The 20,803-nt window shown below is 33.5% G+C and overlaps 1 long non-coding RNA gene across 1 annotated transcript in view; it reads right to left on the bottom strand.

The window, feature by feature from the left end:
• Positions 1 to 8,417: 8,417 nt before the first annotated feature.
• Positions 8,418 to 20,803, bottom strand: part of LOC141540656 (uncharacterized) — a 65,794-nt gene continuing 53,408 nt past the window's right edge. Inside the window, exons 2-3 of the long non-coding RNA XR_012481587.1 lie at positions 10,610 to 10,742; positions 8,418 to 8,628 (exon numbers count right to left, since the gene is read on the bottom strand). This is a non-coding gene — a long non-coding RNA (uncharacterized LOC141540656). The remainder of the gene's footprint in view (positions 8,629 to 10,609; positions 10,743 to 20,803) is intronic.

The raw sequence follows: 20,803 nt of genomic DNA on the forward strand, positions 1-20,803 counted from the left end.
TAGGTCTTCTCTCACCCTGTCTTCTCACTGTATCTCCATACCTACACTGAGCTCTTAGATGTCCAATTTTTCCACATTGAAAACATCGCCGAGTTTCTCTAGAAGGCCCTTGCCATGAGGGACCCTGTCTTTCCACATTCATCATTGTCCGGGTGTAAAAAGCATTTGTTCCCACTGTAGCACAGCGTCTTATGATCTCCTCTAAAGGAGCATCTTTGTCTAATCCCCATATAATTCTTTTGCAAATCTCATTGGCATTTTCTTTAGCCAGATGTCTGGTCATTATTTCTGTAGCTGAATTTTCTCCAATAGTTCTTTTGACAGCAGTTTGCAAACGTCCCACAAAATCTGCAAAAGGTTCATTGGGACCTTGCTGTATTTTAGTGAAAGCCTCTCCACGATCTTTCTGTCCAGGAAAAACACCCCAAGCTTTTATTGCAGCCTTAGCAATTTGTTCATATATTGTCATGGTATAATTAATCTGTTCCGAATTCTCTCCATATTGACCTTCACCAGCTAAGTGCTCAAAAGTGAATTGTGTGTTAACTCCTATTTCCAAATTGCATCTGACTTGAATTTTACATAATTCATGAAATTCCGCAAGCCATAATAAATTTTCTCCAGGTTCCAGACATGTCCTTGCTATGGATTTCCAATCATTTGGGGTTAGGACTTCATAAGACAAACCATCTAGTAACATTTTGACATAAGCTGATGTAGCCCCATAAAGGGTACAACCTTTTTTCAAATCCTTAATTTTATTCAAATCTAAAGGTGCATATCTTCTCCTTTTTTTACCTACAGAGTCAGTATTTTCAATCACAGGATATGCATGTATAAAATCACTTATATCCTGTCCTTCTCTCTTAGCTTTAACCAATGCTTTTTCTAATCTTGTCATAGGCTTAGGCTTCTTCACAGGCAATTCTGTTTGTGTTTCTGCCTCTTCCCCTCTTTCTTCCTCCATCTCTGAAGGTGGGGTTGAAGCTTCTTCAAGAGAATCATACCATAATTCCTCATTTAAATCCTCTTGCTCTAGGGAAAGATCTTGATCTTTCCTTTTTTCCTCACACTTCCTCCTCTGTTCATTTTTAGAACTTTTCCTTCTCCTACAACTTGCTTGATAGTTTAAGGCTAATTGAACTATGTTGTAGATATAAAATACTTCTGCAGAAATTGAACGAGGCCCATTTTTTGCTTGAAATTCTTTCATTTCATATCCCACTAGCTTCCATTTATCTACATCTATCTTTTCTTCCTCTAAGAACCAAGGGGATGTGCGTCTTAATGCAGCCAAGAGTTTAGCAATCTGTACCCAGGTTACAAGTAAACTCTGCTCCTCAATTATCTTGATTATACTCTCTATAGTACCACTCCTGAATGGGGGTGGAGCTGAGGTTGCTTCTGGGGCTGGGGTTGAGTCGGCTGAGGTCCAGGGATTGAATATAGCTAACATCTGCCCCATTTCAGCTATAAGAGATTCCTGGTTTAGCCCTTAACAAGTTAAGTTCCTTATTTATCTATTAGCACGCTCACTTAATCTTTAACAAAGTTTCCTCCTTACTCACGGTTCTGGGTCAGAGAGACTGAGATCTAGATCGGAAGCTTTTCCACTGGAATCAGGACTGTGTCTGTCCCTGTTCAGGCGCCAAATTGCGAAGGTCTGGTCTAGCTCCTCTTGTCAGGATAAGCAAAAGTCCTTGCCCCACGTGTGGACGCCAATTGTAACGAGCTGTTGTCTCTAGAAGCTGCTGGATCGCTTTCTGGGAAGAGATCTGCTGTGTCTACTCAAATCTCTCAGACAGATTCTTCTTCCTGTAACAAACCGTTGTCTCCAGGCAGTTGCTGTTAACTCTTGTCCAAAGAAGTGACTTCCCTTCCTGCAGAGAGCCCCGTCAAGCCTGATGCAATTCAGAGTCTTCTCTTGAATCCTGGCTCTGAATCTCCTCCAGCTCTTATCCTTCTCCAGGCCGATCTGCCCTCTGCGCCCAGTGCTGTCTCTTTTATCCTTCCAGAGAATGGGCGTGGGATAATGCAAGGGCTTCTGGGAAGAACCACCCCAGCCAATGAGCTTGCCCCCTCTATCAAGTCAACCTGAGTTCTCACCTTGTAATTGTCCAGAAAACCTGAGTTCTCACTTAGTAATCCTAACAATAGAGGAGTAAAATGTAGTAAGGATGGAAATTAAAATCAAAGACTTCTTGACTCCAAATATAGCTGTCTCTCTACTAAGCAATACTGATTTTATTTCCTCTTCTCTTTATTTAATAGAATCTTATTCAACTTAACTATTATTGAGTACCTAGTCAAATAGAGTCAATAAATGAAGGGAATATTGGCTGGATTTGTCATTATTTTATTAGTATAGGAGATTTCCAAATAAAGACACTCTCTCTACAATGCACTTCACAAGTATATTTCAGGAAGATCTCCACTTCTGTTTTTTAAATTTATTTTTTAAAGCTTTTTATTTTCAAAACATATGCATTGATAATTTTCAACATTCACTCTTGCAAAATCTTGTGTTCCAAAATTTTTCCCTCCCTTTTCTCCATCCCCTCTCCTTGATGGTGAATAATCCAATGTAAGTTAAACATGTTCAATTCTTCTATATATATTCCCATAAATATTGTGCTGCATAAGAAATATCAGAAGATCTCAACTTTTTTAAAGGCTCTATAGAGAGACAAGAAGGAAGAGGCTCATTGTTATCTATTGTTGATTCCTCCTCAATATATTTCATCTATATTAATTTCTCCACCATTCACACAACCACCACCCTGGAGTGTTTAGAATTAAGTAACCTAAGAAAAGGCATTGTACTTCAATACCTCAAAGATTGGTGTTATTTTTCAAGGTAATCACACTCCACCTCAAAAAGCTATGTGGTATTTGAGAGCTACTGAAAGTGAAAATGCAGCCAAACTGGTGGTATTATTGTTGGTCAGTTATTTCAGTCACATGACTCTTTGTGACCCCCATTTGAGGCTTTCTTGGCAGAAATACTGGAGTGGTCTGCAATTTTCTTCTCCAATTCATTTTATACATGAGAAGATTGAAGCAAACGGTGTGAAGAGCTTGCACAGTCATATACCTAGTAAGTGCCTGATGCCAGATTTGAACTCGGGAAGATGTATCTAACTGACTCCAGCCTTGGACATCTCTATCCACTGTCTCACCTATTCTATTCCTGCACCACGTAGCTGACTCTGTACTCAAAGCCTTCCAGTTTGGTAGAATGTGACAAAATTTGTAGTCTATTGGCAGAGTCTTTGAGAATGTGGGGTCATCTCAAGGACACAAGTTCTCTGATAGTATTTTTCTGGAAGAAAATTTTTATTATCAAATTATTTTCTTTGGAGTCCACATCTCTTCCATTATTCTCTTCTTTGCAAGAACACTGTTCTTAATCATGCATTTCCAGACTTAAAATCATCCTCCAAGTTTTGAACTGCTGTAAAAAGGATTATGGAAACTCAGCAGGCAGTCCCCGTGTCCTTATATTTAGTACAACTGTCATGTTAAATACTCCAGAGCACTCAAGACTTATTAGGTGAGAGCAAGGCAGCTGATCAGCAGACATTTTGGCCATGAAGTCAGCACAGCTGCTGTTTATCTTGGCAAGATCGTCTGTTAAGAAGTGATATAACTATTGGAAATATAGTAAAAACAAAAGCTGAAAGCTGAACACACCTTTTTTTGGACATGTAACAGCTCAGCTATGTTAAGAGTCAAACTTTATAAAACATTTGAGAAATGAATCATCTTCCTATTGTTTTTTTTCTGTGTTTAGGACAGTTTTATTGGATGTTTCAGATAACTACTAGCTCTAGGAACATCCCTGACTGAAATCAAAGCTATATAGTTTCTCAACCAAGAATTCTCAATTCACCACAACTGCGGCAGTGAACAGCTTCAAACTTAGGGGGAAGCCAGGATGAACAGAATGCGCATCCAAAATGAGTACTAAAATTAAACTAGAATAAGTAATTTGATAGAATGCCTGAAAGAACCTGTTCAATTATAGGTTTTAGGCCAAAAATATTAACTGAAGAATGAATCTCTGGGGAAGGATTGTGGTCTGCATGATAGAATTTCCAGTTATGTGCATTTTAATAAGCACTTATAAGATGTGCATGTGCAGAGAACATAGTACCAGAAAAGAGGGGAAAGGAAGTTTAAAGATCAAAAAAGTTTTAGACTCTGCCCTGAAAGAATTTGTAGTTTGTTGCTCAGTTGTTTTAATTGTTATCTGATTTTTTTTTACCCAATTTAGGGTTTCCTTGACAAAGACACTGGATTGATTTGCCATTTCCTTCTTCAGCTCATTTGATAGATGAGGAAACTGAGGCAAACAATGTTAACAGTGAAGCAAAATAGTGTTCAAAGTTATATTTTAATTTAGACCTTCCTGAAATGAGTTCCAGCACTCTATTCACTGGACCACCTACTTGTCTTTCCACTTATAAAAAAATATAAAATGTGCACAAATAACTCTAAATAAGATATGATAAGTTCACTAGACAATTATGAACAAAGTACACTTCAAAGATTAAAAGGGAAAAAATCATATCCAAGAGAATTTTAATGAGGGAATATTTGAGTGAGACTATAAAGAATATTTTTTATTAATAGACTCAAATGGTCATAAATCTAAAAGTGGAAAGAATCTTAGAAACCAACTGTATCACTTCCTTTTCATATGAAGGAACTGAGAATGGGGATAAGAGAGGTTAAGTGGACTCATCAAAGTTCACACAAATAACAGAAAATAATGGATGCAAAAATACAGAGGCAGGAAAATTCATTGTACAGACAAGGATTAATTTAGTATGGTCAAAGGGTAGAGAATATAAAATGGAATTATATAGGAAAAAAAGTTTGGAAAGATAAGGTAGTGAAACAAGAAAGGCAAAGCAAAAGTAATTGTAGGCCACAGAAAACAAAATCACTCTAAAGCTTTTAATAGAGGATTGATATGACCAGCCATGTGTGTAAAATAAATAAATAAAAGTCTGAAAAAGTATGACACTTGAATTGCAAGCAAAGCGAACTTAGTTGGGAAGGCTTCTGATAAGACATGCTAGAAGATTATGGAAAGGGTTCACTTGATTGATAATAGAGGCCAGTCCTGGGATAATAGCAAATGGAATAGAGATGATGAGACAAATTCAAAAGATTGCAGAAGCATCTATAGGGCTAAATAACTAACTAGTTATTAGAAATAAAGGGAAGGAAAATAAAAGCTAATAATAATAGAAAAATTGTAAAAATTAAAAGGAAAATGGGGTTAACAGGAAATTTTGGTTGATGTTCTACATTTTGAGTTTGATATGTAATTCAGTGGTCATTATTGAGTCTACTACTACATATTGAATGATGCAAAAATAAAAACAAAATATTCCCTTGCCCTCAAAAAGTAAAGTGATTCTAGTAAACATCAGGAACATAGCTAAGTATATACATAATATATGAGGAGTAGATATAAATTAATTTCTGGAATGGAGTCAGATGAGAAGAGCTCTCTCCACTGGGAAGAGTCAGAAAAGATCTCATGGAAAGAGTAGGATGTAAACTGAGTTTTTACAAAAACTAAGTATTTTAAAAAGTTGAAGTGAATAGCAATAGTATTCCAAGCCTGAAGAAGCGAGTGCCCAAACAAAATGACTGAGGCAAGAAAGAATATTATGTATGAAAAAACACAAGCAAATTGGTTTATCTGTAATAGATAGTAAATGATGGAGTAGTAGTGTGAAAACAGTCTAGAAAAGTAGCATCCAGATTGTAAAAAGTTTTAAAATTTGTATTTTAATCTAGAAGTAATAGGGAACCATTGAAGTTTACGTTTCAGGAATATGACAAAATTATTCCTATGCTTTAATAAGTTTGCAGCTATATGGGAAAAGGAAGAAGGGAAGGGAATGTATTCATACAAAGCAGCTACAATGTATGTGCTGTGCTATGCATTTTGCAAATATGTCATTTGATCCTCAAAACAATCCTATGAGATTGGGAAGTAGAGGGTGGTTAATAGATACAGATATGGAGACCAATTAGGAGAACTCTTGGTAAGAAGAAATGAAGACTTCATCTAAGTTTATATCCATATGGCTCCAAATAATTGGATGGATATAAATGAAGGTCAGGTAAATTCAATAAGACTTAGCAAAATTGGACAGGGACATTGAAGAAGAGTTAAGGATGTTCCTCAGGTTGTAAACTTGCATGCTTAGATGGAAATATCCTCAACATAAAGAGGAAAACAAGAAATAATCATAGTTTTTTTTTATTGTTCTGTTTTGTTTTTTGAGAAGAGGAAATATTGATAATGGTTAAATTTAAGTCAGGAGAAGAGAGAAAGAAAGTTGTCTCTTCCCTTAAATAAAGTCTATCTAGTGCTTACTTTGTGCCTGGCACCATGATAACCACAGGAAATAACAGAAAAAGAAAAAAAAAAATTAAAACCAAATCCAGTGGACAAGCAGTATCCATGAGTTCTGATGTCATCGGCCCCACCTCTTCCTTTTGGGTGGTATCTCAAAAACTACCTGACATAGTTTTAATTACAAATAGAAAATACATAAACCTAAAAAACATCAGTATAATCTTAGTCCTCCTCAATAAATAGGTACTATCAAGCTACCATACTGTCTTTCAAGAAACTGTCCAAACCATCTGGATTAGAGTAAGAGGATGAGGGAGATTATAGCAGTGTTTATGAAACGTAATAGAAATTATTTTACTCAATGACAGCTTAACATCTGGGATCCTGCCCATCCCCTTCAATAACTTATATATTCATTATATTTAAATTACAGCAATGGATAGAGTACTTGACCTGGAGTGAGGAGTACTTATCTTCGTGAGTTTAAATGTAGCTTCAGACATTTACTAGTTGTGTGATCCTGAGCAAGTGTCTTAATCCTATTTATCTCCACTTGCTCATCTGTGAAATGAACTAGAGATGGAAATATAGTAAACCAATTTGTTAGCTTTACCAAGAAAACCCCAAACGGGGTCACAAAGAGTCAGATACAGCTGAAATGACTGAACAACAAAAACAGCGAGTGACTCTTTGTTTAAAGGTCAGTTCAATGTAGTCAAAATTTCCTGAATGATTTAGTATTCTGAGAACTCCCTTTCCTTGAATACCAATCAATTGGTATAAGTCTTGATTACTGGTCACAGAGCATTAGAAGCAAGGAATGATGCTAAGGAGATAGTTGATAGAAAAAGAGGGGTTGAACTAAATATAAAGACACTGTAATCTGGGACAGAGATGGAAAATCCAGAATATACCCCATATAAAATTTCTTAAATCTCTACTCCACTACATTACCCCCAACTTCTGCACAATTGTCCTTGTGAAAGGAACAGTGTTGCAAATTAAATGAGAGCACCTGAAAAATTATGGGTTATTGAGAAGTAGAGATGTTAGTTTTCTGCAAAAGACCTAGAGAAAGCTTTTTTTGAAGTCTGTCTACTTTTGTGAAAGATCAACAGAAGCACTCTGTGACTTCCCAGTATGGAAATGCACCATTGATGTATATTAGCAATATCTATAACTAATGGTTGTAAAGGTTTGCCTGGGTACTAAGAGTCTTAGTAACTTTTTCATGGTAATATAATGTGTATTTAAGAACTTGCTGACTCTGAGTCAGGCTCTTTTTCAAATAAACCAAAGAATCTTAACATTCTTTATATCATAGACTCCTTTGACTGTCTAGTCAATCCTATAGATCCCTTCTCAAAATTATATTTTGAAAAGCATTGGTAACATGTTAAAAGGCTGAAAATTTAGCTCAGTACCTATATACATTATTCCCACAAAGTTCATGTCTAGAGGAAATACAACTTCTACCATAACTCATGGCCATAATTTTTTTTTCTAAATCTATTGTTTAGATTGAGATTTTTAACTTGGATTTAATGACCCATAAATTTAAGGGGTTTATAAAATTGTAGGGGGGGTCTCTTAAAATATTTTTTATTACTGAATCTCATTTTAATTGGTGTCCTTTATAGTCTTGTGCATTTTATCCTACGGTATTCATCATTTTCACTAGACTTCTAAAGAGTTCAATGATACAAAAAAAAAAAAAAATTAAGAAATCTTGGTTTAGATGTTTAGTGTCAGAAAACATATTCTCTAAAATTGTAGTTATATCTACCAAAACTTATTTTATAACATCCATGATAAATGATAGTTGCTGGGTATAGACTGAAGAGAAAGAATTAAAATCTCTCCTAAAGAGAACCATATATTTATAAATATGCATGGGTCTATCACCCATTTGGAACAATGCCTAGTGGGGAGGTTCTGAGCAACAAATGATGATTGAAAAGGGAGGCAAATTGAGGAGATCAAGGATTTGGCATATTTAAATAACAAGAACAAGCATTTTTGCAAGCACTTTTTAATTTAGAAAACTATGTTACTGCGTCAATTACACTCTATTTTTATTGCTCATTTCCTCCTTCCTTTCTCTTTAATCAAAAACGCATAAACAGTGATGGGGTGTCTGCTGGGTGTACAGCTGAAAATATAGCACTTCAAAGAGTCCAAGAACCATAGAGAATGGAAGCCATTCCATGTCACCAAAGGAAAAATGTCAACTTCTCCACATCCTGCAAGAAAAATGGAAATCATTTAAATAGGTCTCTAACATGAGGGTCTGGGGAAAAAATGATTGCTTAGTTAAGAGTGCAATAAAGAAAAAACTAAATGAATCATTTGAGAGAAAAAAAAAAAAGATTCCCTTTATCCTCTATTTATATATTAATATTTATGGATATTAAATCCAAATACTTTCTCCTAAAATATCCAAATAATTGAGAGAAAGGGCTTAGACCCTGATGATTGGGTCAACTCTTCATTACATTTTGGCACTATTATTGTTGCTGTTGCTATTGTTCAGGAGTTTTCAGTAACGTCCAATTCTTCATGACCCCATTTTGGAGTTTCCCCACAGAAATACTGGAATGGTTTATCATTTCCTTCAGCACCTCATTTTACAGGCAAATAGTGTTAAATGACTTGTTAAGAGATTTCAGAGTCTCTGAAGCCAGATTTGAACTTGGGAAAATGAGTCTTCCTGACTCCAGGCTCAGTACTCTATCTACGGTGTCACCTACCCACCTCTCTAGTGATATTAAATAACACCAAATTGGACGGTGAAATATGAGTCAATCATTTTGATATTTCATAGTGCACAATGATTGCTGAAAATATTATTGTTAATTTGGTGATTTGCATTTTCTCCAGTCGTTAAAATGAATGAGTGAAGCATGGAGCCCATTCACTCTTAATGTAAAGACCTTTATTTGTATAGTCACTACCTGGATATTCAATATCAAAGAGTTTCCAATGTAGCCTTTCCTACGTAATTTAGGGCACAGTTTATTCATTAATTACCTAAGTTTGGAAAATAGAGCCTTATAGGAGGACACAGGATTGGTAACATTTTGGCAGTCTAATCATTGGATATAGACACTGAAGTAGGCATATAACTAAACAGAAGGGAAAAACACATACAAATATTTTTTTCTGCATCAATCGTTTTTCAGTGATGCTACTACATATGGCTTTACAACATGAAACATAACGGATATAATAATTAAATGGGTGGTAAACCAAAAACACACAGGGAAAGCAAAGGCAACTGTAAATAAGCTGCCTCCTGTTGCCAATCATGATTTGTACATAAGAGAAATGAGATCAAATGCAAAGACGATTAAAAAATATAATAATAATATGGAAAGGTCATGGCTCATTTAGAGGGTAGTTAACAGATAACCTAAATTCTTTACACATAGCCACAGGATATTAAAAAACACAGAAATAGACATGACATATTGGATGGATTTCTTATGGATGATTTGTAAGAATACATGGACAAGAATACATAAGGATAAGACGAATTGGAGGGTTTGTGATCTGTAACACTGGAGAATATATTAAAATCATTGAAATAATTTATATCATTATAATACTAAAATATAATATTGATTTCTGATTGTATTTACATGACATGACTCTTCCAAAGGAAATATAAAACTTAACACATTTCATCTTTATAACACAACTGTAGTATGAACAATGTCTAAATATTTATATGTTGAAATAAAAATATAAAAATCACCACCTATAATTATATCACATGTCGCACAGATCATTACTATATTTAAGCTCACAAAATCTTATTTGAATCAACCATCTTCTCACAACCACTCACAAGCTCCCATTTTCTTCTGGATTTCTCTTTCTCTAATGAAGCAGAATTAGACATGTGATATAATAAGGCAAAAGGACATTTACTAATTTTAGAAAGCAATGTAAATAACAAGAATCTAAAATAAACAGCAAAGATTTCATCATCTATCTTTCATACTCTCCTCTCCCATGACTCCAGTCTCAGGGGAATATGTGTCTCTTCATGTCCACTTCCCAAGTTGTGTCATAAATGTGGCATTTCAAGTTAGGAAACATTGAGGTTTTAAGGACTAACTTGTCTAATTACCAGAGGAGCCTCAAGATCATACAGACCCTGGTTATCAGTACCTAAAAGGTTAGTAGATAGATTAGAATTAGACACCTTGAATGACTGACCTCTTGTTTCTATGCCATTTCATTTCTTCCTCTTCTCTGTCTCTATCTCTTCTGTCTGTAAGCTTAGGACCTCCTGACTTTTGTCTTTCAGTACCTCATAAAAATATGTGTCCTCTTAGTCCACTCCTTAGATCTGTGGAGAAGAATGAATTTATGTCCAAAATTCTATATTATAAAAATTGTAAATTTTATAATATGCAAAATTATATTATAAAATATAATTATATTACATTTTGCATCTATAAATATAAAATTGATACTTTTGATTATATTAAGTTAAAAAGGTTTTGTACAAAAAAACCCAATGCAGACAAAGCTAGAAGGGAAGCAGTATATTGGGGGAAAGTTTTTACATCCAAGGGTTCTGATAAAGGTCTCATTTCTATATAGAGAAGTGACTTTAATTTATAAGAATACAAACTATTCTCCAATTTGTAAATGGTTAAAGGATATGCACAGATCATTTTTAGATGAAGAAATTAAAATCATTACTAATCATATGAAAAAAATACTCTAAATCACTATTGATCAGAGAAATGCAAATTAAGACAATTCTGAGATACCATTGCATATCTCTCAGATAGGCTAAGATGACTGTAAAAAATAATAATAAATGTTGGAGGGGATGTGAGAAAACTGGAACACTAATGCATTGTTGATAGAGTTGTGAACTGATCCAACAATTCTAGAAAGCAATTTGGAACTATATCCAAAGGGCTATAAAACTGTGCATACTCTTTGATTCAGCAGTGTTTCTACTGGGTCTGTATCCCCAAGGAATCATAAAAAAAGAAAGAGGAAAGGATACAAATGTGGAAAATGTATATAGCAGCCTTTTTGCAATGGCAAGAATTTGGAAACTGAGTGGATGTTCATCAGTTGGAGATTGGCTGAACAAGTTATGGTATAAGAATGTTGTGGAATATTATTGTTCTGTAAGAAATGATCAGAAGGATGATTTCTGAAAGTCCTGGAGAGACTTACATGGACTGATGCTGAGTGAAATGAGCACAACCAGGAGATCATTATACACAGCAACAGCAAAATTACACAATGATCAATTGTGATGGACATGAATCTTTTCAACAATGAAGTGATTCAGGCCAGTTTTAATAGACTTGTGATGGAGACAGTTATCTGCACCCAGAGAGAGAACTGTGGGGACTGAGTGTGGATCACCACATAGTATTTTCATTATTAGATTAGAAAATATCACTTAATTATATATAATATATAGAAAAATGCTTGAAATAATTCCTTTGGTATATATACATATATACAAATATATATACATATATACACATATATGTATATATGTGTGCAAATTTATAGATATGTGAAAACAAGTGAAGGAGAAAACAGGAAAATGACCACCAGAACTTGCATATCCCCAATTAATTAGCTACCCATTGGCAAAGGTTATCTCTCTGAACTTGTAATGTTCTTTGAAATTAGAAATTTAGAAGAAACACAATGAGAATGTTATGTAAGAAGCTTATTTCAGATGTGATGTACAACAGGAAAATATCAAAAACAAACAAAAAGGGAAGAACTAGAAAAGAAAGAGTCATAGAAAAGTTTTTAACAAAAATTCAAATGAAGAAGATAGCTACCCAATGTTGAAAGAATTACAGAATTTTACAGTCATAAGGAACATTAAAAATTATCTTATCTGGTCTTCTCATTTTATAGATAAAGCCAAGAAAGATGAAATCACTATTCCAAAGACACCTGACTCCCAATTCCAATAAACTTGTGATAGAAACAGCTATCTGCATTCAGAAAGAGAACTATGGGGACTGAGTGTGGGTAATAACATAGTATCTTCACTTTTTTGTTGCTATTTGCTTTTTTTTTTCTTTCTCTGTCTTTTTTTTCTTTTTGATCTGATTATTCTTGTGCATGACAACTACGGAAATATGGTTATAAGAAATCCACATGTTTAATCTGTATATTGGATTAGTTGCTGTCTAGAGGAAGAAAATGGAGGGAAGGCAGGGAGGAAATTTTGGAATACAAAGTTTTGTAAGAGTGAATGTTGAAAACTATTTTTGCATGTATTTTGAAAATAAAAAGCTATTATTGAAAAAAGACACATACATGGCTCCTTACTAAAACACGGAAAACAATTCAGCCCTGATGACTTTAGGCCAGTGCACTAGGCATCCCAACACAATGGATCATCTATGAATATCAATTACCAATCCTATGTAATAAAGCACTGGTACTCTCTGGTATTAGAGTATGTCAGGCACAGGATTGCATAACAGGTCCTCAGCAAAGAAGGTGCTGTGCTCTAAGACCAAAGCAGAATTGAATTAGCTCTAAAGAAAAGCAAGATGCACAAAAGTAGAGAAGGTACCCCAAAAGTTCTTCTGTGGCAGAGTCCTGTGGCACAGCATTCCAAGTTCATATTGGTCTGATCAGCCATAATTGGACACACTGTAACTCGACTCTAACACAGAGATACCATTTTGGAACTCTTTGAGAATGAAGAGTTTCACCAACCAATGTCAGATTATAAGAAATGATCTTATAATAAATTGTTTCTTTTTGTGAGTTCTTGTATTTGCTTTTTATATTTGTATCTATATTTTATATTAAATATTAAATATTTTATATTTAATTTTTATATTCTATTTTCATCATAACTTTCAGCTGTCCCTTCTTGTTACAATTAATGGGGTTCTAATCTCCTCATAATTAACTGGTTTGATTGGTTGGTTATTAACAAGATAGCATTGGGGTATATTAGAAAGTATGCTAGGTTTGGAAGAGGAAAATCTGGGTTCATATGCTACCTTTGCTCTTGTTCAGTCAATTTTCAATCATATTCAACTCTTCATAATATTATTTGGGGTTTTCTTGGCAGGGATAGCTATTGTAGTGGTTTGATATTTCTTTCTGCAACTCATTTTACAAATGAGAAAACTAAGATAAATAGGGTTGAATGACTTTCCCAGAGTCAGAGTTAGTAAGCATCTAAGATCAAATCATGGCATTACCTAACTGCCCTGCTACCTTTCCTATGTATTATCTACTAGACTTTGGTCAAATTGAATCATTATCAATGAAACTTCCAGGGTTTACTGATTGAATGGGCTTACAAATGCTTGTTAGATATTTTATTATGCATTATTTTATTTTTACATTGTCTGATTACCTACATATTCTATGTTAAATTTGATTCAATACTGCATATAGTATCCAAATCATAGACATACTGCATGACTTTATTTGCAGAAAAACAATGCCATTACAAAAGGTCATGTATCTAGAACTCTAAAATTCAGCAGAATTTAGAAGTTCAAAGCAAAGTTTTAATTATACATATCCACAATTTTGAGTACTAAGGGATTGGAGAATTTTTTTTCTTTAATGCTATTGTCTCAAGCCTCCATTCCAGTGTGCTATCTCCTGAATGTTTGCTTCCAGGGATTATTTCTTAGCTAACAAGTTAATATCAATTAAGTTTTACAAAAGGATATTTACTGTGAGGATAAACTAAGAACAGAAATATAATTATTTCCACCCACCTAAAAGCACATTCTCCTATATTACCTCAGTTCTTAGGATGAAGAGATCTGGGCTTAATGCAGTTTTTACATGGCATTAGTCCCATCAAGCTCACACTCAAATGCAACATAGCTACTAAATGAGTCTTTATCTCAACTACATTTCTCAGAGTTTTACTGCCAAATGTGTTTAAAATAATGTTTAGTAAAAATCAACTAGATTCATGTTTTTCAAATCATAGGAGCCATATCTGAATATAACTAAATAAAATAAAAAGAAGTTTGATTAATATCAATGAATACCTGTTTAAATAATGCTTCTCTTTTTTCTATCTATTTTTCATATAACTGTCAAAATAATGTTCCTGAAACACAAATCCAATCATATCACCTTCCTGCCCAAGAAATTTCTTTCCTTTAGGATGAAATAGAAACTTCTCAGATTGGCATTTAAAGTTGATCACAGTGTTTTCAATTTTGTCTCACAATATTCTAATTTTCATGTTGTGTGTTCTAGCCAAACCAGAAAGCTTAATTAAGCATCAACCTACTCTCTGTCTTTGTATAGGTTGTCATCCATCCCTGGTATGTAGACTTTTCTCACTTCCACATCTTAGAAATTCTTCAGTTATCACTTCTCATGTATCTTATTCTCCCTAATCAATTCATGTTCTCTTCCTTCTGAAATTATGACATGTTTATTCATTTCTTCAGAGGCTGGCATATTTATTTGTTTGTTTGCTTTTTATCTTTGTATCTATCTCAAATGCTCCCCTAAGTGCTTTGGATACAGTAGGGGCTGGGAAATGCTTGTTAGAATGAAACAAATACAAGCCAGTAGATAGCTTTCTTGTCAGATACTCTCCCTTTCTAGCTTTGAAACTTTTGTTTCTGTGGAATTACATCATTTTGCCATTTTTTTTCAGCAAACAAAACAAGAAGAAAATTCTACTAAAGCTCTTGGTGAATCACTTTCCTACACTCTTTTCTCCAGCACTATCTATAACTCTGCATGAAAAGCTATTATAGAGAGAAAATGCATCTTTAGGGATACAGTCAAATTCCTGTGTCATGAAGACATAATCACTCTGGAGTATAAGTTAAGTCAGACATCCCACACAAATCTTCAAGATAAAAGCTTGCTTGGAGGTTTCAGCTAATTTTTACTGACATTTTAGGCTAATGGCCAGAACATATAGCTTCTAGTACTTACTCAACCCAGTCAGTCACTGAGTCAGTTAGTTATTTATTAAGTTGCTATGTACCAAGCACTCTGTTAAACACTGGAGAAAAAAAAAAAGCTATATAAGCCAAGGCTAGTTACTTTGTTTTTATGGTAGTTGTTCTAAAGATGTAGTTTTAATACATGTAAAATCAATATCAAAAGAGTTTTAAAAGTATACAGAAATATTAGTATTAGACTCAGCATTATTAAGTCAAAAAAAGTATTAGACTAAAAATCAAAAGATCTGGCCTAGAGCATGAACTCTATTACTTATTGTGTGACTTTGGACAAGTTATATGTCCTCTCTGACTCAGTTCTCATATCTACAAAATGAGAGAGATGGATAAGATGACCACTAAAGTCTTTTTATTTTATCTCATGCTTCTATGAATCTTCCTAAACCTTGGGTTTTTTCACCTGTTAAACAGCAATAAAAATAATTGTAGTATCTATCCTGCAAAGCTATTGTGAAGAAAACCCTATACAAATATGAAGTGCTATAATTTTAAAATATATGCTAGGAACTTATATTATAAAACCAGTTAAAATGCTTATTAATTGAGGAAGAATAGTTCCTGAGTAAGCAAGAGTTAATAGGACTGTTTCCCATGAGTAAAATGCATGAACTTTCATTCCTGACTTTTGTTATAATTATTTTAACCTTTCACATGCCTTTCTCCCCTACTATTCCTATGCTTTCAGTTTTGTTTTGGATAGCTAAAGTCTCTAGACATAAGAAATACTAGCTAAATGAGGGGTCCCTGCATTGAGGTACTGATTCTCTTTCCTCTAAGGGTTCTCTTGAAATTAATTTATCACATATATATTTTGTGTATGCTTTATATGTACATGGTTTTATCCTAAAGAGCAAGGAATTTCTTGACAGTGAACACGATCCATTTTTATTTTAGTATCCTCAGTGCTAAGTACATAATGGTTGTTTAACAAACTGCTTATAGACTAATTGCTTCATCGATTTGAGAAAGATGGGCTACTGCTCCATATCTTTCCTGAGAAAAACTATCTGGATTTAGGGACAAATCTGCTATTATTGGATTCTCATAGTAGCCATATTCCAGCTCAAATGAGTTAATATATAATAAAATATAATGATAAATAATATAGCTTAATAAAGAAATTTATAAACCTTACTATGAGTAATATTCCTTTAAACTTTAGTAATTTAAGACTATGATTTTTGGGAGTTCCATATATATATATACATATATATATATATATATATATATATATATATATATATATGTATGTATATATATATATATATATATACATACACACACATATGCATACATACATACATATACACATATATATGTGTATATATATATTTATATATATGTTATTATTATTTTAATTTTAGGACCACAAGGAAAATCTCTTTATGGTCATATCAGGTATTTAGTTAGTTCAATGTCTTTCAAAAAGATTGCATATTTTCTTGATCATAAAAAATCTACATACAGAAATAGATTATTTTTGCCCATTTCATGATTTTTACATTACTATCTCATTGCCTAATTCTGTATCATTGTTTATTTTTATTGATTTTGGTTGTGCATGTGTTTTAATTTCCAGTGTTTTATGAGCATTTGTGATTTTGCCTGGTAATCTAAACATCTCATTTACCTAGGAAGGAAGGAGATGGGTGGGCAATAGATTAATCACTCATTTGTTGTTTCTGCTCTTGTTAGGTTCCCATTTCACTAAATGATGGCATTTTCCTTAAATATGTGTTTTTTATGTAATATATACATATCAGTGTGTAGATATTCTTACTGCATATGAGATGGCTTGATTAGCAATATGTGTGCATATATGTGTGTATACATTATTATATATGTATATGTGTGTATACCCATACATATTATGGGATATGTGTATGTATATACCACATAAACCACACACATATAGAATACCTATACCTATAAAATGCTTAAGATATTTCTTTTGAGAGAAATAATGTTATGAACAATGGCCTAGTATTTGCTTAAAAAATAAATAGAAGAGAAGAAATATGATTAAAATAAATAAAGTAATGGCTTTCATGACAGAGGATATACTCCAGTAACAAACTTTTTTCTCATGGTAATTGTTATCTATCCATAGGTACCATATAAAAGTACTCCATGAAGTCAGAAAAGGTATGTTAAAGTGCAAAAATATCATATAACCTCTCATCCATCTTCTCATTCTTATGAAAGGCAGTGTGGCTTTGTGAACATAGTGCTGGATTTAAAAGGGTTCAAATCATCCTCCCATTGTTAACCACATGGTTTTCAATGAACTGTCTCTTTAAAAGAATTGCCTGGATGACTCTAAGGTCCTTTCAAACCCTCTGTGGTCCTATTCTATGAAAAACTTTTGTTTCTCCCTCCTACAATCTATCCTATATGGATTAATTTTTCAAACGCATCATTTAATCATGTAATTGCATTACCCTATTACTCTGCTATATTCCAGTTTGTCATCCATACAAGAGAATATCAAAAGGAATTCTAAGAAAAGCCACACTTGTCTATCCATTTGTTTTTTTAGATGAGAAGAGAGATGGCTCCTCTAATAAGAACCAGACAGAGTCTACAATTCTACCAAGAATCTAAGTTCAGATCACCAGCCAATAGTTTTAAGATTTCACTGTTTACCCCCTATTAAGAAATCAATCTTGCACAATTTCTCCTATGAACATAGAATTATTAGAGATCATTAATATTAGGTTCATCCATCAATTCCTTCAGTTTGGAAAGATAATGTTTATGGAAGGGTATGATAAGAACTCATTAAAAGCAACTAAATATCTTCTTACTATGACCCTCCATTAGCAATTTATTTTCTGTCTTTCCCTATCCAAATATAACTCTCCTTGATATTAAGTAGAGAAAAATAAAAACTAAGTAGTTAATATTTCTTCCTATTCATCATAATTAGATCATCTATATTCCTTTTAATATTCTTATTTCCCCTAACCATTTTATCTTCCTTCAAATTCTTAGAGAACCTCAACTCATCCTGACCTTTAACAGTCTAATATGATAATACCTACCTCGTTTATGTATTTATGCATTGCATGATCTTGCTTTCATCATATACATTTTAATTTGGAGTGTTTGATGAGTTCCCTACATTCACATTTGGATTTTTGGACAGCTCTCTGTTTTCTATCTTATCAGAATTTTTTTCTCTTTATGTTTTCTGAATTTCATTCTTGAATATTTCTCATCATTTTCTGCTAACCTCAATAGAATTTTAGACCATATTTTCCTATCTGTTTTCTCTAAAAAAAGTGTTCTACAGAAAGTTAATTAGTGTTTCCAAAATCAGAAGTGGAAGCAGAACTAGAGATAGAGCTAATAGATGCTTAATAAATGTTTAATAAGTAACATTGTATTTTCCCCTATAGCATATAAATTCCTTGACAGAAATAAGGGATTATTTAACTTTAATCTTTGTATTTCCAGTGTCTAGCACACTGCTTGGCTCATAGTATCTACTTAATATATGCTTGTTGATTAATTCTTCCGCATGGAAGTGGCAATTAAAACTATGAGGGTGAATGATATTATGAAGAAAAATAGTATAAAAGAAAATATATTTACATAAAAAGGGATCAAAGAATTATAGATTTTGATCTGAAAAGTACATTAGACATCAACTAAGGGGTCAATTCTCTAATTTTAAGATTAAAAAACCCTGAGACTCATAGAAGATAATTGATTTGTCAAGATCACACCATTAGATAGGATTTGAATTCATCTCCTCTGACTCCAAATCTAGCACTTGCTCAGTATCCAATACTGATATTAAGTGGGCAAGGAAATTGAGTTATCCTTATAACAGGATTCCATAGTAGACAGCCAGGAAATCTAAACATCTTGACAATAGGAGGAACATCACCTAAAATGATGTTCAAGGGTCTGGCTGAAAGGTTATATTTTCTCATGCGATTAGGGATGAAGTGAAATAGAAAGGGGTATTTTTATTTGTACTGCCATGAAGATATAATATTTAAAAATGGAAAATTAACTATTGAATCCTCTGGAAGATGTCAGGATAATGAGACTATCTGCTAAATTTATAGGAACAAGGATACTCTTGCATTTATAGGAAGTTTTGCCCATGGAAATAAATCATCAGGCATACCTTCACTGGAATAGCAATGCATTTCTGGGAAGAAAGCAGCTCTCTGTTAAAATCAAGTATTGCTTCTGTCCAAAAATAATAGATAGTTGGTGGTCATTATAATAAGGCTTCCCTACAAGATCCTTGACCCTGTTTTTGAAACATTTAGACAGATGGACAGATATATTTGTGAACCAAAAGGCCCCAAACCAAGTATTCCTGTCTTTAAATTGGACGTTTTTGTTTTTACATTTGTTTTATCTGTAAAAATTGGGTGGTTTCACCCATTTCTCAATTTTTAAATTTATTATAGTCAACCCAGCTGGAAAATATCTTCTTTCCAAGAACACTTTTAATTTTTATTCATGGACAGATATTTATTTGTTTTCACAGTCCAGTGCAGTGGTTTGAGATTTGGAGGCTTTCAAAAAAAGAAAAAAAGAAGAAAAAAAAAAAAAGGATAGACTGACTATCCAGTGATATAAAAGAAATAAGCCTTTATTATGGATCCATATTAATTCACACCAGGAAGGCATAAAATCTAACTTAAAATACCCAGATACATGAAAACAGAGAAAAGAGAACAGTTTAGGACAAAGCATATATCAGGATTCAGTCACTGGGCATAGGTCATAGAAAAAGGTGAAAGGAATTTGATAATTCTGGGAGAGGCTGCTATTAGAAATGTGAACACTCTCATCTCTCTTCTTAGTTCAATATAGGGATACGTCTATTTTACCTTCAAAATCATAGCAGGATAGGTGAAAGGGGGTGTTTCCATCAGGTTTATCTGGATTTTCTTTCAATTATGATTTTACAGGCAAAACCAAGAATTTTGCCAAGAAGCTCCTGTTATGACATAGGACATAGAAATTTACAATTTGGAAGACTACAATATGGAATATTACATATATAAAGGAATCTAGAAGAGAAAAAACAATAGTCAAAAAGAAGAAACACACTGGACACAGAGAAAAGTGACAGGAGTCTTATACCTCAAGGAGGTTTTATGCAAGACCAGAATGCATTTTTTTAGACTAACACAAAATTTGAGTAGAACTCTGGGTTATTTTGGCAAAGATGAAGCCCTATCCTTCAAATTATGTGAACAAAAGCATAGGAACCTAATGAAGACTCATCTAACCTACACATATGGCAGTAATGTCAGCCTACTGGGTATACAACTTGACCTGGATATAAAGGCTTTTTGTGCCTGATGATGCTGGAACAACTAATTTAGTAATCATAGTTGGAAAAGAGTTGAAATGTTTGTGGTATTTCGAATTATTTGTAAAGGGAGTTAAGTCAGCAAGTACC

This window comes from Sminthopsis crassicaudata, chromosome 4 (genome assembly GCF_048593235.1).
Source record: "Sminthopsis crassicaudata isolate SCR6 chromosome 4, ASM4859323v1, whole genome shotgun sequence".
In the NCBI taxonomy this organism is placed as follows: Eukaryota; Metazoa; Chordata; class Mammalia; order Dasyuromorphia; family Dasyuridae; genus Sminthopsis; species Sminthopsis crassicaudata.